Raw genomic sequence first — 25,066 nt, 5'->3', positions numbered from 1 at the left:
ATTAAAGAATTCAATTAGTTTCCTAGGCTGCCCGAAATCATTCATTAAGAAATAGGAAATAACTTTGACTTTATTTGAATAATAATTTGATTTACGAAAATGATTGCTGTATAAGAAATAATTTCTGTTAATTCACTCAGTACAGATTGATATTTTGCGATATAGCCAGTACAAGAGTCGCACCGGCCACGGTTCGAAATGAGGAGGTCCATACCAATATAATCATGCGTTGCTTCAAAATTTGTTTAATAATTTTATGTTAATATAATATAATTTGTATGTAAACTATAAATTCCATTTATTTCGTATGATTGTGAATGCTCGATTGCGTGGCATAAAAGAATTTGTTATAGATTTTTCTGAAATGTATTTTGTAAAACATAGAATTTTCTTTAAAGAAAAAGCATCTAGAAATTATATACAAAATTATACATATTTTAAATAAACCAACCAAAGAAAAATTTTGTTCGATAAATCTATTGAATGAACCTTTATTACGGAAACAATGTTGAATTCATTTATGCCTTCTTTGCAGAAATCTTGCCTAGTCAGCAGATTTCTTCATGTTTTCAAAATCTCCGATTCATTACGGCTATCCAGGATTATTTAAAAAGGCGAAACAGATTTAAAATATTTATTTCCATTAGAAGCATGAGTGTGTATCGAACATGACTTTCATTTCTTATTGGACAAAGGTCGATTCGAAAGTCTATTTCTTATCTTGATATGAAGTAATAGGTGATCCCTGGCTTTTCAACTCACTCTGTTAACTGCTAATTACGAAATTTCAAGCAATCTACTTGTGGATTTTCTATGGCTATGTTCGAAAACAGTTCAGATACATTCAACATTTTCACCTTACGTACGAAGTAACCTTTCATACGAGACTTCCCCCTCAATAAATTTCTTATTATTCTTTAAATGTGTTTGACCTTTCAGCATAAGCACTCATTTTTTGAATTGCAATACACACAAGAGGTCATTTTGACTCCTAATTGTCAAATACTTACTCCTCACCTTATTGGCTATTTGCATAAAAATATGGTCAGAGTATATGAATATATTTTTGCGCAAATATTTTATTCCATTATTTAGTTCTATTTTCGACATAAAAGAAATTTTGAAAAGATGAATTGAACTCCACCTCTTTTTTTCATACCTTTTCTGCATTCATTTCATTTCCCCCCTTTCAATTCAAATAAAACTTATTATTTTTAATGAAGTAGATTTTTGTCAGTATCAAATTATTGAAAGAATTAGATAATCTACATTTAACATAGAGTTTACATTTAATATTTTTTGGAAAAAGAAGCTTAAGCATACAACACTGAAAATTCGTATCTTTTATCTTTCCTTTTTATATAATAATCAAGAAAATACTTTTATCATTTCTCATTTAAAATAATTTCAAGACAATTTATTCATACTATGAAGGAATGAATTTTATAAACGGATTTACTTCTTTCTTCACTAGCAGGAAGATACTTTCCATTAGATTTCTAGAGTATTCACAATCTATGCTACGATTCTGTATCATGATCACATTTCAAATTTTCATCAATATCTGACTAATCTGACCTACATCACTTTTACTATCAATAGGATCAATGGCGGAAAAATTTCTGAGTCTCTGCTGTTTACATTCTTACGCTCTCATAGCCCTAATATTAACCCTATGAGCTCTGACCGCCTGATATCGCCCCGTTCGACAAGGGGCTGAATCAGACGCTTTGGCGCGGTTAAATCAGTTTAAATGAGCGCTCGCCGAAAAATACGTTTCACTCCTTAAACTCATTTAACCACCCCAAAGCGCTTGAGCCAGATCCTGTCGAACGGGACGACATCGGGCTGTCAGGGCTCATAGGATTAAAAGAATCTGAAACACAGCACGCACAAGGGTCAGTTTGACCTCAACCCTCCAGTAAAAAAAATGAGATATCTAATTTCATCGATTTCTTCTGCTTTAATCTTCTTCTTCTAGTTCCCGCATGAAGATATAGGAAATAACAGGTGAAAAATGTTTATAAATTTTTAGAATTTGTGAACACAAGAGAAAAGATGGGGTTAAAAAGACCCCGTACGAGAGCTTGACTGTTTAAGAAGAGGCATTTGTCTGTATTTCTAGTGAAATGAATTTCCTTTATGATGCAACAATAAATTCACTCTTTTCACGCAGCAACATTCAAAATTACTTTTCGTGCAGCATAGCCATTTCTTTCTAAGCGAGCAATAACGCCATTTTTACTGGATTTCCGAATTCAGGTAGTAAGATTTTGGCAGAAATGTAAATATCCATATCATAGTCAATATTATCAAATTTTACATAAATTTCCAGAATTCAATTGATAATTAAATAAAATTTGAGCTTACTTCTGGCCAGGAGTAATAAGTAGTGGCAATTTGCAGTTTGAATGAGAATTTTAGTAAAAACTCAAAAGTTTTCGCAAATTTCAAGATGTTTGAAATATTTTGAGATCAAGTCGAAATCAAAGGATCAAATAAAAGATTAATATGCGTCGTACAATGCTTTGCTCAATACCATTTTCTTACAGTAAAATTAAAATAATAAATTAATTCTTTATGTTTCTTTTCGTTCATATGCAGAAAATGTATGTTAGTTTAAGTAAATAAATAAATGTGAATTATTGAAATAAAAAAAAAATAAAAGTCATTTCATTACAACATAATTTTATATTACACATACTCTGTGTTTAACGAGTATACACGTCATCAGTCAATTTTTTCGACACAATTTATGTACGCATTTTCCGAAGTCGAAATAGTTAACTGGCTATTGATTGATGTATATTATATGACGTTCAATTGCCGTTCAGAAGAAATAATACATTCTTCGTTTTTATATTTTCATATAAAGCGCTGAACGGAACGGATTATGAACGGATTCCCTGTGTACTTCCTGCAAAGATCTTTTAAACATCAAGCCACCATGTTACAATTAAAACTTGATTACAAAAATTAATATGTGAAGCTTCATAGCTATTTTACATTTAAATCTTAACAATTTTAACTTTTGAATGGATCTTCGCCGAAAACAGATCGAATTTAATCAATCCTTTATTATTTTTTAAAATTATTTTTCTTCATCAGAATATCGAAATTTATAGCAAATACGTGACTAATAAACAATCTCAAACAAACTTATTACATGTTTTTGATATTAGTTCAGTACTGATCTCTGAGATTCGCAGAAAATTAAAAAACATCAATCAAATAATGCTCTCCAACCAGAACAGTCAAGTTTCGGCCCATTAAGGCGGATACATTGTTAACGTTATTTTAAAGCTTAAAATTCTTTTCATATCAAAAAAAAAAAAAGAAAAAAAAAAAAGAAGAAGAAAGCAGATAACGAGGTAGTCCAAAGGTAAGAAAGAAAAAAGAAGATTCCATTCATTCCTAAAGGGGATCTTTTTTAAAAAAGGGCAGACAGTTTTTCTCACGCATGATCGGATCTCGGGAAGGGTGGGATGCTCTTTGGGCCCGTGACCAATTGTTGGTCAGGTGCCCCGCATTTTCGCCTTGACCCGCACCGCATTTATCTGGGCGGGCAAATTGTGGGTCAGCGCACTTGAAATTTCTCTTTCATTGTTTTTGTTCCGGCTGAAGGAGCAATCCGTTTTCAGGGCAACGGCTTCGCCCTCTCTATTGTTCACGGTCAGCAGAAACTGTTGTGTGCTCGTAGATTTGAGATCTTTCAGCGCTTAACTATAAAGGAATACCCTCTGGAACTGATTATCGAGATGCGTAAAATCGAAAGTAGAGATCAAATTTGATGCTTCAAATTGATTTAAAAATATTTTTTTAAAAAAAAATAAGAAAGATAAAATCTTAATGTTTACTTTTCTTGCATATAAAATTTACGAAGAAATGTGCTCTTCAAATAATTCGATCTGGAGATTTTAGTAAATCTCATCGTTTTAACTTATCTAAGTTCGAAAAAGCCTTTTATGGAATTATTTGTCATCAATAATTTGTCTGCCTGTAATTATCTAAATAAATGAAACAAATTGTTCTATTGAATTTTTGAAAATAGTCTTTCTGCCAACATTTTTTAAACAGAAGTTTTATAAATGTGTTTTATTATTAAAATAGTTATTATCTTCTTACGATTTTATCCTCTCGTAGATGAGTTATCGTTTATTCCTTTAGGAATGTTGGATTTAAAATATGGGGATAAGTGAGTAGATTTCTGTTTCTCTGGAATGTATAAGAAGGGTGATAATGGTATAATAATGGTGATGGATTTGTGGATCAGCGTTGGCATTTCCGAGGAGAGAATATACTACCAATCGGTGGAATTGATGCATGGGCTGGTCGATCAATTTGATATTGACTACAATATCTCTCTTATGGCCAAGATGATATTGTCTTTTTATAACCCAGATGTATGGATACGGCAGGATGTATATTTTATGGTTATCGTAATTTAATTGATTTATAAATTTTTTTATATTTTTCAGTAAAATGTCATTTGTACTGTAAAGTCAGTTCCATCCGCCATTTTTTTTTCTTTTAGTACATGTTTGTAAAGATGTAAAATAGTAACTGAGAGGAAATATTTTATGGCATATGAAAATTCCCTTTTGTAAAAATTTTACAGTCAACAGAAATACTACTTCAGTTCCTAACTGAGAAAATATTTGAGATTATTGAAAGAGGTGGAAGTTTTCCTTCCCATAAGCAATTATATCAAATAATTTATTTCTGCTTTCAGATTTAGATTGCATCTTCTTCCAGCTGGATATATGAAACTAAAAGTTACGTCACTTTTAAATAAATGGAAATAAAGCATGAACTCAAACTCTAATTACCGATATAATCTATAACATTATTTGTTTAACGGATCTATGCTGATGAAAAATGTATATTAATTGCATTAACAGACTCTATCTAAATATTCAGGAGAATATTGGAAGCCCAATGATTCAACGTGATTGGGGGACAAATTGCCAATATGAAGAAAATATTGGGAATTTTCCTGATCTTTTCTAGTCATGAATGTTACAGGAAGTTAATTCTTCAGATTGATTCTGAAAAAGATTCCCAGTAGAAAATGTTTAAAGAGCAGTCTATCTCGAAATTTTCACTATACTCAAATCTCTGAATATAATCAATCCACACCTGGGAACTGTAACCACACACTACTCAGCCCCACCTACTTATAAGGAATATGGATTTAATTTGAATGACCGGCCCCCAGCGATAACATTGAAGGGAACTATGGAGTAATAAGGGCCATCACTGGGTCTCGGTACAACTCTTCCCGGGAGAAGCACATCCCGTTATTGGCAACTGGTAGCCTTCTAAACCGACCTTTACCGACCTTTTACCATTTCTGTACCCACTCGGGCAACGAGAACCAACCACCATGTTAGTAGCCTCTCACCCTCATATCTGAGATACTCTACAGTGGGAGACCTGGGAACTGTAAATAAGATAATTGAGTTTCATATTAAAATATATTAAATCACGATTCATTAGCTGAGTCAGGATTGCCATGTTACTTGAATATGGTACAGTAATGTCTTGATCTAGATTGATCAAATAACGAAGCAGAATTTCCAGATAATTCTTTATTTTACAGACCTATATATACAAAAGAACAACTTGTTCTAATCTTCGTTAAATAAAAAGTTATTTACACCTGTAGTAGGAGACACAACATTCGAAGTCGAAGGGTTTTCTTGAAACTCAGTTGGTTCTCAGACTCCGGACTCTTGGGCGTAGTCCAACAGTCAGTCTGCCAGCAATTCGTTTGAGTCATTTGAGCTCTCTTTCGGCCAATCGGGGTTCAGCAATATGCTCTCTCAGCGGCGCCAGTAGGTCGGGGGAAGGTCCTTTATGTGATGCATGTTTCATAACTGACTATTCTGGAACACGGAGTTATCATAGTCCTTTCACAATGAGAAACATTTAGCATCCAGATGTTTGGACACTCCTTTCTCTTTGAAGGTACTCTCAATATCACTTGGACGAGGAATTCCCACATGTGGTCTTTCACTGTAGTCGCTAATGAACAGATGCGAGACCACCCAGGTGAAAAGATCCACCATCTGGCTATCTCGAGGAGTTTAGTAAGTAACAGCGGCGACACAGCTGGCTGTAAATGTCTTATCAGTACTGGGAAATGGGGAATGTTACAGTACAAACAAACAAATCTGGTTCCCTCGGGGGAACCTATAACCCCTAGAGGGCGCGTCTCCAGGTGGCGGATAGAGAAATGCCTCTTCAATAGGTGGTAGGAGTGAAATAGAGTACCTTCCGCGGACCAAGAGGTAGAAGTCCAACCTCTCTGAAGCAATGGCAAACCTCTTTCGATAGGTGTGCAATATCTGAGACTTTCTTTCCTCACTTTTTTGCAATACCATGGACACGAAAACAACAACAAACTAATCTGGTGCAAACATTAACAAACCAAATAAAAGAGTTCATTCGCATAATGTCACAATAACGTGACAATTGTAAAGGGCATACTGTCTACCATTTAACAGCACATTATCGTATGTTTATCTATAACGTCTCTTCCTTTTTTCACCACCAAGATATACAATAAATTTAAAAATTAAATTGATCTGTATCAAGTGAACAAGTATTAGTTCCGTTATATATTTATCATACAATTCTGCGCTGTTCAGTATTTTCATAGAAACATATTTTATTATCCAATTTTAGACCAAAAATTGATATGTGTAGCTCGAAACATTTTATAGATAACTCGAAATGGGTGCATATAAACTTTGTAAAATTTATCAGTACAGCGCTAAAAATTTTCTGTACCTTTAAAGTTTGATTTTTCTATAAATTTTCTTTCTGCTCAGTAATGATATTGAATCAGACTTTTGAAAACTTGCAAAACTTGAATTCATATATCTGATAAGGAAGATTTTAGAGATAAATTGTGTGGGGATAGATAGTAAAACTCATTATTATGATTTTCGTGCAAAAGTGTGGTTGATATCTTAGAGTCAGCATTTGCGCTATATAACATTAATGATCCAAAGTCATTCATCACTGTCATAAAGGCACAAATTACGCATTAGTTTGCCATAACAGTCCAGTTATCGCGATAAAATCTTGAAACTGCTTTAAATGGATCACGCCTTACTGGATCAGTTGTTAAAAGAGCTTTATATTCCTACACATTATTACTGGATAATCATTATTTCATGTGATATTCTGTAGATCAGGGAATTATTAATTTTAAAAGAAAATATAAAAATGTGGCTATATCAAATTATTTGCTTAACAGAAAAATGTTGATGAGGGCAATGATAAACAGATTGTAAATTGGTGAAACCGTATTAAATTATAGAAATAGTGCATTATTCTTTTTTATTCACCAGCGACACAAAATTTTCATTAATGAAAATTTATGCGAAAAATATATTGATAAATGTGCCTAGAATTATATTTCATTTAATTTTTTTTAGTTTGCTTCGTTTAAGAAACTAATTCGCACATGGTTGTTGAATCGAGTGCCATTTTTAGAACTGCAATGAGTCAACTTCGTTTTGAATCTTTCTGTGCAATAAAGTATATGTGCAGTTTCGTTCTGTGGTATCCGTTTCCCTAAATTATGAATACCTGTATGTTTCTCAAACACAAATATGATGATTCTTTGTAAAATTAAAACTGTAACAAAATTTTACTATAATCGAACTGCTTTATTTGGGACACGTTAGAAAAGGAAATGCAATTTTCCCCCTTGAAAACCTGCATGCACACGCACACGCACACGCACACACACAAAAAAGTGTATAAATAGTGAAGTGATAATTGCACTGTTGATGATGGCGTGTCTGCGTTACCACGGAAGGGGGTGCAGTAGCTTCTGAGGGTAAAGACCCCTGAGCACCCGAGGGCAGAAGTCTGACTTCTAGCTCATATGAAGATGAAACTCACACATTCACTTGCATAACCGCTTTTTACAGAGGGGCACATTCACACACCTCACAGATAGAATACAGATGAACAAACATGCCCGGACTGGGATTCGAACCCGGGACGCCCAGATCACGGGGAAGATGTGCTACCTATGCAAGGACGCCGGCAGTTGCACTGTTGAGGTATATGAGAGAATAAAAATCCCGATTCTTTATATGAATAATACAGATTTAGAAAACACATATTTTATCAGTACTTGATACATATTAGCATTCGTGTATTGTGAGACATAAAATTTATTTTTAATTAAAAATTTGAAGATTTTAACCTATACAAAATCTATTGCTACATCATATATGTTCAAAGAGCTTAGAAATGAGACAGCAGTGAAACAAAATGTTTGAAATTTATTCCGTAAAATTAATAGAGTAAATATAAAAAAATCATGTATGATAATAAACATAAAAAATTCTGTCAAAGCATAACTTATTTTTTTGAGTACATTAAAATTTTATGTAACTGCTCTTTAAAACAAATTTTTGTCTACAGATTTATTTTATGGAACTTTAAACTGAAATTATTTATTTATAATATGATGAAATTCAAGTCTACCGCCATGTAGTTTAAAGAAAAGAGACAATATTTATTAATTCAAACATCATAATTTACTTTCACTTGAATTTTGTTAAAAAACAACATTACATTTAATTATCTTTCGTAAGATTCTGAAAACAAAAGTGATAAATGATGTGATTAGTTTTGAAAGTGAAGTTTTTCATTGCGTAATTGCTGTTTTTGAATTAATTATAAATTTTAAACAGTTTTGACAGAATAACAATTTTCAATTCAACATGCAAATGTTTTTATTCTTCAAAATAGTTTCCGAAATGATATTCTAATTCTAGATTTCTGAAATTATATTCTAATTATAATATCTGAAATTAAATTCTAATTCTAACTTTCTGAAATGATATTCAGTTTAATAATTACTTTTCATTCCTGGAAATAACAAAGTATCTTGAAAGGATTCAAACGCTAAAGATCTAGAATAAACTTATTTGAATGATAATAAGTATTCTAATTATTTTCTCGCCGTATTAATGACGTATTTATGCATAAATGTTATCTAAATGCATTTAGTGAACAGAAGAAATAAAAAATTCTTACCAGAATATCAATATGCATAATATTACCACAAAATATTAAAAAAATTGCTGCGCTTTATCTAATTAATTCAGTTAAATATATATTTTTATGGGTGAGAAAATTAAAGAGTAGGAGAAAAACTTTGAAATTTAACTGAAACTAGCTTTTCAGTCATTGATTTCTTATTCTCGTTAATCACTTAGAAAATTTTCTGCGGTCTTTAGAATGAATTAAAGAGTTAAAAAATTATTCTCTTAAGATCATTGAAAAATCAGTGTATGGATATTTTTCAATAACAAAGACAATTCAGAAAGATATACATTTTAATTAATATATTAAATTAACCAAAATATATTCGAAGTATAAGCTGCATTTTAAACTTTTTTTTGCTAAGAAATTCTGAAATAAAGAGAAAAAAAAAAGAATCGAATTATTGACAAATTTGATTTAATACTTTTCCAGCTACATTAACCCTGTAAATAGAATTAATTTTTTTAAAAATTAAAAGAACTGAAAAATCTCAGGTCTAATTTTAAGAATAAAGAAAAAATAATATCTATTAATTACATTTTTGTTTTCTAGTATTAAAAATGTAAAGTAAGCATATTCCATTAAAGTGTCTTCCAAAAGTGACTTACAGAACCTCAGCAATCACTCTAAAGGAGCGTGCAGCCTTCACCTGTTAGTTCCATGTTTCACATCTTTCATTGTGTCCATAACTTGTATTAAATATGTGTTATTCGTTATTTCTATTAATTTAGTAAAATAACGGGAAATTTGTCTAACTTATCTTATTTTGGTGCATCAGTTGGTGAATATATTATTCAAAGCTTTATAGCTTAAGATGTTTTAGTTTATAGATAATAAAAACAGCATTTGCTTACTAAAAATTACGTTTGACATTTTTTTTCTTTTGTTTATGGTATAATTTTTCGGCTGATATTTTTCAGAAGATATATTTCCTTGTTAAGTTTGTGAATTTCCAAATTATTGTTTTCCATTTGTATTTTGTATCCTTTACATCAACAGTTCGTCTTTAGCGTTATCACCCTTTGTCGTCAGTAGAACTTACTTTAACTCTAAAAAAATCTGATTGATATTTAACACAGTGGTATGAAATATTTATTCACCTAATAAAAAATAATACATATTCGTAACTGTGACTGAAAAATTGATTTTGACGAATAAATAGTGTATAGATCAGAAACAGAATCGTATTTTCTCCAAATAGCAAATATAATTTTGTCGTTTTAATAGAGGGAGTCAACAAATATATCTTTTAATAATTAAATTATTTCTACAAGTTTTCAGCATACAAATACAGACTCTTGAGAAAATCAACTTCAATGTCTTTTTTTCGTTATTGTTATTATATTTAACTGTATGTCATCAATATGCAGTATGAAATCCGACTTTAAATAAAGTCCGGTAGTGTCGCTCCCCCTCACCTAATATACTTGTGTAAAAGGTTATGTAAAACATACTTTCAACTTTTAAAAGTCTTTAAAATAACTCTGCAATCAAATACCTATTTTATGCCGTATTTGCTTACAAATATCCAAAGAAACAAAAAACGTAGGAACATTATCTCTTTATCATTTCTTGGCTGTGTGCCAACCAGGCAATACAAAATTTTTCACTTGTGCTAGGTTATTCCGCTTTCACTACTTGAATCAAAATAAAATCCCCATCAGTTGTTGAATGGACTCAATGTCATCCTTAAATATAAGAATACCTATGAATAACATAAAAGATATTTTGGCTGAAAACGTTTTTAACTACAAAAAAGGATTGAAACTGCTATTGAATGATGCATCCCAAAATTTAAATACGTTGATGTAAACAATTAAACAGGCTATTATAAATAATTTACTATTTGCCTTTAAATTTTTACATGTATTTTCCTCCTACTTTATTGTTGTTATTTGCTTGTCTCAGAAAGTTTATTTAGAAGCGTTGCACCTTGGTTGCTTTTGGGTACCTGCTATAAAAACTTGCACCTTTTTTCCATGCATCTGACTTCAAAACAACTGAGAGAATAATTGTGTAAATACCTCTTAAAAACGATAATAAAGCAAAAACACTTCTTCCCTCAAGCATGAAACAGAATTAGATCTGTCTACTCTCATTTCCAACGAATGCATGTTTCTAGAACAATCGAGATGATTGACTTACCTCCTCTGCTTTTAGAACTTCCTGTAAAATATTATTTAATCCTCCGTGCTTTTAATACCTTTCTTTCTCTGTTTTGGCGTGAGATTCATCGAAGCGTGAGGATGCTTTCAGGATGTTTGATACAACTGAGAAAATGTAACTGTTGTCAGCATTGGTTATTTACTAACATTCTCACTGTTTATTGAAAGAAAATTTTACTTTTATCGCCAAGAACCATGAAGAAACTCGTGTTTTAGATTTTTTTAGAAATTTATTTCATTTTTTTCAGCATCTTTGTTGGCGAGCGAAAATAAGGAAAAGCAATTTATCTGCAATGATCTGTTTCTGTTCGTTGGCTTTTTTTCTATTATTGCTAACATCATCGTTAAGAAAAATTATCGCCAAATTATTGAAATTATGTCCTTGTAATTAATTAGCTGAATTATGAGATTAAGTTTGAGTATTTTCAGAGGCGAGTGGTTATTCTTTGGATTTAACTGTCATTGCAATCGTATTTATGACACGCTTTTGTTTAAATTATATTTTGGTTATTTACTAACATTCCCGTTGTTTATTAAAAAAAATTACTTTTATCGCCAAAAACCGTGAAGAAACACGTGTTTTATGTATTTTTTTACAAATGTATTTCCTTTTCTTCAACATCTTTGCTGGCAAGCGAAAATAAGGAAAAGCAATTTATCTGCAATGATCTGTTTCTGTTCGTTGGCTTTTTTTCTATTATTGCTAACATCATCGTTAAGAAAAATTATCGCCAAATTATTGAAATTATGTCCTTGTAATTAATTAGCTGAATTATGAGATTAAGTTTGAGTATTTTCCGAGGCGAGTGGTTATTCTTTGGATTTAACTGTCATTGCAATCGTATTTATGACACGCTTTTGTTTAAATTATATTTTGGTTATTTACTAACATTCCCGTTGTTTATTAAAAAAAATTACTTTTATTGCCAAAAACCGTGAAGAAACACGTGTTTTATGTATTTTTTTACAAATGTATTTCCTTTTCTTCAACATCTTTGCTGGCAAGCGAAAATAAGGAAAAGCAATTCAACTGCAATGATCTGTTGCCGTTCATTGGGTTCTTTTCTCTAGTATTACTATCGCCACCGTTGAGAAAAATTATCTCCAAATTATTGAAATAATATCGTTATAATTACTAACTGAATTATGAGATTAAATTTGATGAATTGCAGAGACTAGTGGCTGGATTTAATTGTCATTGCCATCATCTTTATTACAAGCTAATTCAGCATTGTATAAGTTATGTTTTGGTTATTTATTAACATTCCCAATGTTTATTAAAAGAAAATTTTACTGCCAAAAACAATAAAAAAACTCGCTTTTTGTGGATTTTTTTTAAGGAAATTTATTTCCTTTTTTTCAGTACCTTTGTTTGCAAGACAAAATAATTGAAAACACAGCTGCAATGATTGGATACCATTCGTTGGGGATATATTTTTCTATTATTACTATCATCACCACTGAGAAAAATTATCTCCAAATTATTGGAATTATATTTTGTAATTAGTTAACTGAATTATGAGTTTAAGTTTGATGAGCTGCAGAGGAGAATGGTTGTTCTTTGTATTTGGTTATCATTGTCACCATCTTTATGATACCCTAATTCAGCACTGTTTAAATAATGTCATTTTAATCTATTAAATATAAAAGCAGCTTATCAATGTTCCGCATTATATCTTCTTCAAATTTCCATGAAATGGAATAATGAATTTAAAATTGTTCATCTCAAAGTTGGTATTTTTCACAACATGCACTCTACACGTTAAAAGAACATTTGGAATGTATCGAGTCACATGTTACAACTTTAAAAACAACCAGTAGAAAATAAGCTGTAACTGTTAATATGAATGATTTAAAATTTTTCTGGATATTATTTAAACCAGGAAGAAAATCTAAAAATAAATTTTCACAATTTTCCTTTTTACCCATTACTTATATAATCAAAATACCAGAGAAACAAATTCAGAAATGGTACACTTTTAAAAAGTCATAGGTTCTGATGCGAATCTATAGAATATTTTCAAATACAGAAATACGTATTTTAAAAATAAGTTACTCTGTATGTCATTATTCTTTATCTTTCATGCTATATAATTACTTTTGATCTCACTTTTAAATTAAAGAATACCTTAGAAGAACAGGAAAAAAACTCTTTGAAAAAGTTGTAATAATGTATGTTCTAGGCACATGTGTCTATAATATGTCAGTATATGTGTAAATTGTTGTATATTTATCATCTTGAAAATAATAAATAAAATCAATTCATTGATATAATTATTGTATACATTTTTCTACTTTCACATATTTATTTTTTCGTATTATAATTAATATTATACGAGTTAATATTTTCTAATAATGCAACAATGAAAATTTAATAGGTTTTTAGTTTAGTTATATTAACGTCACGTTCTAAATCAACACTAGGGCTATTTTGGGACGGACCTCGTAATTTTGAACCGCGGTTAGATGACGAGGACGACACCTGAGCTGGCACCCCACTCTCCACACTACACCAGCGGGAGGACGTTGGACATGACGGATTTAACGTGCAACAGACTCCCTTACACGACGGTTCTTCGGTGAAATCGGGTCTCGAACCTGAAACCCTACGGCTCACAAGCCGAGACCTTACCCACAAGCCACCGAGGCTTCGAAAATGTAATAGGAAATACCCGAGTAATTTCACTTTAGATGTATAATCACTTAAAATGAAATGTCATTTAGTTTAATTATCTTGTTAACAGAAGTAAGGTGAAATATTAATTGATATTGGAAGAAATTAAACATTAATATTAACATTTTAACAACTGTATATGAGGCAACTTGTTAAAATTATATACATAATAAATCTTTCTTAAGCCCCAAACATTAGAGCTCAATTTATTCGATCCTCGTATTCTGACCATATTTGATACAAAATTTTGCACTAAGTTTAAATTCCTTCCTTTAGTAAATGAATTTGAGTATTTTACTTTAATTATAGATGTTAATAATTAGGGAGTGCAATATCGGACCAAAATTTCAATACCGGTATTCGGTATTTTTTAAATCTTAATACCGGGATACCGGTTTTAATACCGGTATTAGAAATTGTAGGAAAAGAAAGAAAACACAGGTGTTTCTTTGTTTTATTTGCCATTTTTGTTAGAGAGTGTAAATATCACAAAAAATAATTTGCATTTTATAAAATATAACAGTATATAATCACAAAAAAGTAAAGAAACATCTTATTTATTTAAATCACAAAAAAAGTGTAAACATCACTATTCAGTCTGTGATACTATTACAAATTTTTGAAATGTGATCTTCAAAAACATAATGCATCAATTGTACTGTCATTAAGCCTCAAAAGTAATTTTGCGTAAAAATGACCAGCTGTCGAAAACGCTCTTTCGGCATCTATGCTAGTTGGTGGTACTGTTAGCAATGCGCGATATACTTTTTCCAAGTATTTACCTCTAAATCCCTCATCTTCAAACAAATCGATTTCTCATCGGATGGTTTTGGATATAGCTGATTTCTGTATTGTATTTTGGTTCGTTGAAATTTTTTTTATTTATCGCTTATTCTTAGTTCAAGAGACGATTCCTTTTCACTATCGACAGTAGTGATATCATGATCTTCGATAATAGAACCGAATTCTTCTGAATGTGGATAGGTTTGTGGGTAAAAAATTTTAAGAAAATTTACTCTAAACTTAATCAGATATGAATTGGTTATTTTCTTTCTTTCTTTCTTTCTTTTTTTTCATTTTCTTTTTTAAAATCAATATAATTATGTAAATACCATAAGACATTTTTTATTTCGGTGTGCCTTTCTTCTGTGCGATTTTTCAATATAATATATAATTCTTGAGATAGTGATGTGTGCTGTTCTTTCAGTGACTGCAACATGAAATTTATTGTTGCATTAGCTGTTAATAAATTAGAATCTCTCCGGCATAATGCCTCAATAGTCAGTTTTATTGGAAGTAGAGCTGATATAGTTCTGGATATTAAGTCGAATTCACTATCTGAAAAATTAATTTACAAGTTTAAGTCAATTATTGCTTTTTGGACTGGATTTCTCAGTTTTCAAAAATCGTTCCATCATTAGGAGTAAACTGTTCCAACGTGTTTTAGAATCTAATATTAACATATATTCTGTTTTATTTTCAGTTAGTATATATTTTAGTAATATATCCTTTTTATAGGGGAACGTTTAAATATCTTAATTTTTCGAACTTTATAAATTATAGGAAGCAATTCTTGATAGGTTAATATTTCATCCTCATAAGCAATATCTTCTTCAACAATTACATTGTCATTATCTTCATTGTCAATATCCCTCTCACTCTTACTTTCTTCAAATTTGGAATCCGAAGTTTCTATATCCACAGTTTTTGGATTCTCCTGTTCTTTATTTTTTTGGTATAATACATTTATTACTCCTAATTGAATGTTGCTGATTTGCACCAATCAACTTTCCAACTTTTTTCATAACTGTTGCTCCATCAGTAGTTATTTATACAATATTTTCTTTCAGGGATAATCCATGTTTCGCTAATTTAGATTTAAGCAATTAATTAAGCTATTAATTAGCTAATTATATTCGCCCTTAGGGAGACATAAAAACAAAAACGTATACTATTTTGCTATGTTCGCGATACCTGAACATAGTGGAGACAATTTTAAAAATTTCTAGTAAATACCGAAAAAACGATATTTAAACTTGTGAATACCGGTATTACAAAATTGTACACATGGCTCAAAATACCGGTATTCGGTATCCCGGTATACCGGTATTGCAATCCCTACCCATTATGAATCTTCCACACTTCTTGAACGAAGGGCATTTGGCTCAGGCAATATTTCTAAAATCAATCCAAGTTGTTTTCTCTAAATTGCTTAAAGCTTTTTCTTAAAATCATTATCCTTCAAAACGTAACTAATCAGGGAGCTAATGAAAATGTCTTCTTTAATTTTTGAGTAACTTAGTGATGAAAATCAACTACGCAGATATCGAAATCTGCGTCTTTCTTTAATCATTCATTTAACAAAATTCAGTTACGCATGCATGCATGTGTGTATATTCCATATCTCCTTCTAAACGATTGAGCAGGTTTCAAGCAAATCTTTCACATTTATTCATTAAGACAAGAGAAAAATTACGTCTACTTTTCATATCGCAAAAGTTAATTAAACATTCAATCAATTAAAAATTAACCGAAATGTTACAATTTATCTGTAGTAATTTCGGAACAAATACTATTACAAGAAATATTTCAATACCATATTAAAGTCAAACTTTTTCCATTTTCAATTATATAAATTAATTTTTGCATAATATTTCTTTCAACTCTTAACTTGAAAAAAATGTAACCATATTAAAATTAATTTTTAACTTGAATTATCGTATCACTACTTTTTTTAAACTTCTTATTTACTTTAACACGGCATTTTTTTTTTTTTTTTGCTAGGTTGTTATTTATTTCAAAGTATTGGTCTAATAATGTCTAAAAGCAAAAGTCAATTGCTGAAACCAAATCAAAAACTATAAAGTCTTTCTGAGCCAGAGAAACAAAAATCAATGTTATCCACTTCAATATATTATAAAGTAACAATATATTATAAAGTAAACAATATTTTGCAATTCTTTCACCGAAACCTCCACAAAAAATTCACACCATCATAAAATTAAAAGTGTTTTCTTCTCGACAATATCATTTTCATTTTGACGCAATTTTACTTACTACCTACTACTTCAATTTTTTTATTAATTCTTTAGGATTATAGATGCAGATGATTTTGATATAAGAAAATTTGTGGTAGATACTCCTTTACTGGACAATGTTAAGACTTTAACGAAAGCACTATCACTATTTCTACCATTGTTTTTAAATTTCTATTTCATTTCAATGCATAGACCTTAAAAAGAGATTTTGTACATTATAATATTTTATACAAAAGATACTTCGATTTTAAAAACAATGTATATCAAAGAATTAAAATTCTAAGAAATGACAGATGTATGCAATCGAAAAAGTAATTTCTTAAATTTATTGACAAGTGAAAAATGTTTACTAATATATTCTTTTTCAGCTATCTGAAATCTGTAAAAAACACTCAATGTATATTGAAAAACTGAAAATTCACTAAGACTCAGTTTTCCTGAATTAAATACTACTAATCATTCTTCTATCATAATTTCTCGAACATATTTTTTTGACTTCATTTATATAAAACAAACCTACTACCTGAATATTTCCAAGGTTCATTTTCATTTCGCATATCTGTGGCGGATGGATAATCATTCAATCGTACGTCAGCAGGACTTTTCCTTCCAACTAAAGTCGGTTCGTTGGTTTTGATACTAACTCGAAAACCATTTCTATCTGCGGTATATTCAACTATTCTGAACAACCCTGAAATATCCGTGTACCCGTAGTATCCTTTGACTGTTCCATTTCCGTTTGATTCTTCATCTCGATGATGTGTATTTCCTTGATCGTCGACTATAAAGTAATTGAATTTGTAAGGTTTTGGGACTACCTAGAATGAAATGGCAATTAAATATATATATATATATATATATAAATTCAATAAGTTTATAAATTATTCTAGATTCAGTGTACAAATTGGTAAAGTTTAATAATTTATGAAACTTACTAGAAATAAAGAAATTTAAAAAAGACAGAATTTGTGTGTGATGATCAAGAAATTTAGGGCTACATTGTCAATAATATTGCAACGTATGATACTTTCAGCAATTAATTTTGAAATGATCAGTCTTTAATAACTCAGGAACCAGACTTAATTTTTACGAGTTTTGGGTTAATTCAACTTATTTATAAACTTCTTTTTGTTGTTTTTATCGAAACCCTTCAGTATTGAGCCCTTATATGATCACATTAATTTGGTAAGTTAGTTTTTGATTAACAAGCAATTTTGAAATTATAAAAAGGTTATTTTAAGATTAGGCGATAGAAAATCAAAATACAACTGAGATGTCCAAATGCTTTGAATTTGAAGGGTTTAATATGCATTAGGCCTTGTTACGGCTGATATTTGCCGAAATTAAATTCCAAACTTGCCACCATCCGGTTCCTATTCTAAGATTTCATTATCAATTCACAGCTACCTATTAAAAATATATGCAGTTAAATTCATATTTTTACTAATCAAGTAATATACGAAAAATCTCGGAATTCCTTTTTTAAAAATATGGTGTCTATCAGTTCATGTATACAACATTCCTATCAGATGAGTCGAAACTTTTGTGAAAATATTTTGTGGCAATAATTCAACTTTATTGTAAACTTATTAAAAAAATTAATTTGCTCTTTTCTATTAGAATAGCATCGTATTATGAATAATGGAATATTAAAATTTTTGATTATAAATATTTTGAAAATGAAATGCTTACATCATGGGTATAACCACTTGATGAAGGTGAGGTCCTTGGTAAGTTTCTCGGTGTGGCTAGTAGATTAGATCTCCTTGAGTCAAAGTTGTTACTTCCATAATTCTGGGAAGACAATGCAGGCACTGCTGCCGATAGTATTATTGAGATATAACCATAAAATACCAGCATAACCATAACAACCTACAAAATATTTTATTAATAAGATATGCATAAAAATTGATTCGTGATTGCATAGTTAATATATATATCCATGTTCATTCATCAATAGTCGTTTACATTGAAGTACTATATTTTATAGAATATCTTCTATTACCATGTTCTATTCAGAGTTCTATTTTCTTTCTATTCAGTGAAATACAGCTCGATGTGACACTGTCTGAACAAGTCATCGGAAATTTCTTGAGGAAATATTTATCTACACTATCTCTATAGAAGCCCGAAACAGCAAGAGATTTGCCAGTGAAGAATTTTGTGCACAAATTGGTCTTTGGATCATGTCCTGTACATTTTCGTCGAGATTTATATCTCTTGCCTATCTAAATGACAACGTCATTTTTTGATATTATCCAGCATGCTCTTGAAATCAACTGCGAACCAGTCTGGCCCAGTGACATGGTGTATTGTTAGACTGAAAAATTGTATCGTTGTTTAGATAGAAGAAATTTAAGAATATGGACAAATAATCTCCAAGTAGTTAGTCATTGGGGAAACAGTCCACATTATAGTTAGCGCCAGTCATATCTTTCCATTATCTGGCTGACAGCTTGAATCCATGGCCTCGTGTCTCCGCCATACTCCACCCTCAGCTCTTAACCCTTTCCTGTATGGGTTATTAAAATTTTTGATATAAAATTAAAAAAAACATAAGGAATGGGATTAGTCGATAGTCTGAACATTGATTTGACAGTAAAATCTTTGAAACTTGTTTCCTTCTTCAGACAGAGAGTCCTCATTTAGAGACATGGCCGTCTAGAACGATCAATTCATAAGAAAATCTTCAGAGATGGCTATATAAACTTCTTATTACAGTGATAATAATTCTGAATGTGTTTAAATATATTCTAGGAAATTAAAAACTTGCTAATTTGTTGTTGTTTCTTATGGCACTTGCCATGAACAAGCCCGCTGTTACGAAGACAGCGATTTTAAGCTGGTGTGGGGGAGGGCATCTCTTGTTTTTTTTAGTAGCGCCAACTAGGGCCAAGAGTACGACTTAGCTACTCACGCATCACATTCGCTTACACAACCTCTTTTTACAGGGTGGCACATTCACACATCTCACAGATAGAACAGATGAAGAACAACCATGCCCGAACCAGGACTCGAATCCATGACGCGCAGATCACGGGGAAGACGCGCTTCGCCTATGCCAGGGCGCCAGCACTTTCTAATTTAAATGCACATATTTTTGATAAATATTTTAAAACTAAATATAATATAAGCAAATTAAGAAAAAATAATTTTTGTTTGAAAGAAATATTACCAAAAATTAAAATTAATGAACTTATAAGCAAAATAAATAATTATATTTAATTTATTAAAAAAGAAAGCATTTATGAAGATCCGATATATCAAATAAGAAAAGATAAAAAAATTAAAAATACCTTATTATTTAGTAGGAAATGGTTGAAACAAATTTGTGTGCAAAATTATAAATTAATATATCTAAGATATTGGAAGAATATGGTCGATTAATTTTGTTAGAATTGTAATTTCTATGAAACTAAATCATTCCTATAATAAAATTTAAAAATAGGGTTATTTTAGAAATAAAATCTATTTCATAAAGAAAACCATATTCCATCGAAATGCCATCGATAGTTTTAAATGGTAACTACTGTAACGCTACTTTCCCAATAATTATGAAAACAAATTATAAAATCTTAAAATTACGGCTTATTTTTGTGACCACCATGCCTAGAATTGTGATTCAACCAATGTTTTTCTTGTCATCTAGGACCTAACCTAACAAATCTAGCAGAGACGCTATAACCGATAATTGTACATAAAAAGACTCGAATTGTTATTTTACATTCCATAAAAACCAAATTTTGCTGAACTGTCCTCACAAGCATCGTACACTTCCCATTTAATGTTTTATTTGTCACAACGTTATTTATCTATTTATCTATTAACTTCGACTATACTGCGTGTACATCACCAATCGCGATCATTTAAACATGGTAGATCGCTACAATGCCCATGATAAAAAGTAATACCTAAAATCATAAATTCTCTGCATATTTTCATATTGTGAATAGAGGAATGCTGATTTTCGTCACAATTTTTGAAAAAAAGAATGCATCATAAATCCAGTTCCAACTTACACTTCGCATTCAGACTCTGTTAATTACCGTTATATGCTTATAATTACGCTAGGAAATCTTTCACTAGAGTCACTAGAATGTAAATGAAAAAAACCCTACCATTGCTCATTTGTGATGCATGATAGACTGCATACAACCATACCATCATTTTTGTGATTGCAATAGTTTTTAAAACCCTTCTTTCAAAATAAAATTATCATTAACTAAGACTTCCAGTCTTGTATAAATTGCTAGATTCACATGAATTTCGTGAACGTCTTGAAATGCTGAACTGGCGATGCCTTAATTATTGCGTATCAAAATAAACCTAATTTTCATCTCGAGACTAGCCCCCCCCCCTTCAAAGCTTAAGTCCGCTTCCTATGATTTGGCATTTCTGAAAAAGAAGGCTACTTTTAAAATGTTCGTGAATTGGTGATATGTCTAAATTGTTTTAATTGTTAAAGTATTCAAATAATTTCCGCTTTTATAAACCTAACGAAGATTTCCTTAAAGAGATCATCAAAACATTGTTTCTCATGAAAATAAATGTCTATCTTTAGAGCATATTGTGTATTCATAGCATTTATTTTTTAAACGTACAAGAATTGAAGTTATTATTAAATTAATATCAGATTACATTTAATTTATGTAACAAAAATAAAATTATTATATAAACAACAATAAATTTTAAGTTTGTAACAAATATGTATACCAACATTATTGTTTCTATTCAGATTTCAGAAATTTTAAAATCGATGATTCAAAAGATTTATCGACGATTCAAATTACTTAAGAAAAAAATTACCTTCCAAAAAAATTTCTAATTATTTTCTATTAAGTGGCATTCTTATTTTACATAAAAATCGAGATATAGTTCATAAAAAATAGCGTATTTTATTATTTTTTTTGCTAAAAAAACGCGTTTAATTGCGTGTGCGTGGTCAGTGGTCAATCTATTGGATGCGGTCATGGATTATATTTTTATTTTCTCGCATATAGCAACATTTGATTTCTTGTGATAATTGATATATTACTAGTATTTCAAATATTAATCGCGAATTATAAAGTGTAAGGAACATTTTAGTGAATATTTCGCAACTATTAAGTAGTTTTTTTTCTTTGAAGGAAATGAATGAATGAATAAATTTCGAGATGTCGATATTGGGTCTGTAAAAAAATGGGAGTATATTAAATATATAATATCTATGGTATAAGATTTAGTGCATATTGAAAGAATTCTATTTTGATTATCAAATAACATTAATATATTTTTTCTTAAAGTAATTGCTTCCTAATAGTAAACTGAATATTTATTTTGATGCAATAAACTTTAAGTTCATAACTATAAATCAGTACTCCGAATAGAGAACTCTGTATGAAATTACTGCAAAAGTAATAGAATATTTGAAAAGAGATTCAGTTATTACAATGAGAATTTCATTTTAAAGTATTGAAAATTAAACTTTAAAACAAATATTGAATATCCCGCCACTTCAAAAGATAAGAAAAGATATCATAAATTTTGAAATAAATATCCGCTTAAAATTATAATACTGGGCAAAAATAATAGAAACATGATGTAATAGATATATCATGATGTTAAATAAATATTGTTAATATATTTCATAGGAATGTAATAAAAATAATTTCATTTATGTTTACTGAAACCAAATTTACTTTAAAGCTAATATAATTTGAGCAAAAATGCAAAAGGCTAAATATTTCTACAATTTAAGTTTCTTTTAACTAAATTTTTTAAAAATTAATTAATTAATCATCGGCTTATTAAACCTATACGCATCAAATATTTTTAAAAATTTGCGAAATGTCTCCTATTTTATAACACTAAAATTGAAAAATCAGTTATTAGAATGTACTAATCATCTGGGTTTCTTAATAAAAGGTAAGAAAATATTTTCCTCTCCAACAACGTCGGCTAAATAGCTAGAATATCGAATAAACATTATTAATATAAAATAGCCTTTACCTTTGGTAAGTATATATTTGGAAATAAAGAGTGAAGTTGCTTGGTTTTCCTAAAGAAGATGCCACAGGAACTGTAGGAAATCGACAAAAACTTCTAAGCGTGGACCAAGTCATTATATACTTCCCATTTCGTTGCTTTTGACATCATTTGCAAATCACTTTCTTTAAAAGCGCAGTTTTATTTCCCTGAAAATGAAACAGTCATCAATTTCTTTGTTAAAGACATAAAAAACTGCCTTTTAAATAAACCTTGAGTGCATAAAACGACTAACAAATATCAGCATCTTTTTACAAACTTGTTAAAGAATTGTTTCCTATTCTATTTGATCTTTCTGACATCCCATTGAGCACACAACTGTCATCAGTCAAGTACTGACAGTAAGAAAAACGGCTTATGTTAATATTTAAGAAACTATCTTCAGAATTATCAGAATTGATAAGATGGAATAGAAAGTATTTACTTTCATGTTTACAATTATTTGAAACTAATCCGTTGTTTCTTAAAGCTAGAAAATAAAAATAAAACTAATTTGTAATTGTCTTTTTTTTCTTTTAAGGCAGAAAGCAATGAATACTGTAAAAGATTACTCCTCAAAATTTATACATTTATTCAATTGTAAGGCATTGAATTCATTGTAAGTCATAAACTAGGAAGTAGTCATTTTCTTAAGGAAATGGCCTTTTAACCCGTAATATATTATTGATCTTCTGATTAATTGCATTCCAGACGCTTATTGACATTAGCAGATTATTTTTATAATCTGCTAATTCATAAATGCAATAACATATTTCTTATTACAGATTAAAATTTCCATTAATGCGAAATTACTGGTAACATGAGAAAACTCCGCCGATGGAGAAATCAATTACAAAGTATTTAAATACATTTGTAGAAGCAATTAATAAAATGATTAACTAAGATTTAAAAGTTAGAAAAGGATAAAAAAATTCCTCTCATCAGGCTGGAACATAAAGTTAGATTTTTTTTACATCCTGCAACAAAAATTGTTGATGTTAGAAAATTAAGGCTTTTAAATCACTTTTAAGCACCAAACTTCTAAGATATTGCAGTTATAGAAAAATTTCAAATGCAAATTGTTCCTCTTAAAGAGGCACTAAATGTCTAACTGGGTTTATTTTTCTATCTTCAATATTAGAAAAGTTATAGCGAAATGAAAATTTTAATCCTCCACCATTATCATCCCCTTTGAACTAGACGGGCCATTTGCGAACTCATCCGATAATTTTACATTTTTAACAATATATTCCGAGCCATTTAAAATCCAAACAAAATTACTCTAGTTATCCTGTTTACGTGATAACATGGCAAAGTGTTATACATGATAACATGGCAAAGTGTTATACATGATAACATGGGCAAAAAGTTATATATACTATATATATATATATATAACTTTTGAACGAAGAAATGGTTTTAGGTTCTAGAGACCATGATCGGTGAAGAAGTGAAGAAATTTTCCCGAAGTCTTGTTATGAAAACCATGGCAATAGGTAGTCTTCCTATAGTAATCAACCTAAAACAAAATGTTATCAGCTTTTGCCGAGATACGTGGCTTATAGCTGAACTATTTGTACAACCATGCTAGAATAGATAATGAATGGAAATATATTGCGACTCTTAATGAAGCACGCGTTTACAACAAAATAACTGCAACAAAAATAAGTTTGTTTGTTTGTTTGTTTCTTATGGCACTTGCCACTGACAAGCCCGCTGTAACGAAGACAGCGATTTAAGCCTGAGGGGAACGTCTCTTATTTTTTATAGCAGCGCCAACTAGGGCCAAGAGTACGACTTTGCTACTCACGCATCACTCATTCGCTTGCACAACCCCTTTTTACAGGAGGGCACATTCACACATCTCACAGATAGAACAACAGAAGAACAACCATGCCCAAACCGGGACTCGAACCCGGGACGCCCAGATCACGGGGAAGACGCGCTACCCCAATGCCAGGACGCCGGCACAAAAATAAGTTTATTTACTATCGAAAGCAATGAAAAAAATATATACCAACTGCATTCCGTCAGTGCAAAGGAAGTTTCAGTCATAATTGTCATAGAGTTCTCCTATTAGGGAGTACTGAAAATCAACTCAAAGTATT

Source organism: Argiope bruennichi, chromosome 4 (assembly GCF_947563725.1).
Source record: "Argiope bruennichi chromosome 4, qqArgBrue1.1, whole genome shotgun sequence".
Taxonomy (NCBI): domain Eukaryota; kingdom Metazoa; phylum Arthropoda; class Arachnida; order Araneae; family Araneidae; genus Argiope; species Argiope bruennichi.
The sequence above is the reverse complement of the archived record's forward strand: the minus strand, read 5'-3'. Positions refer to the sequence as shown.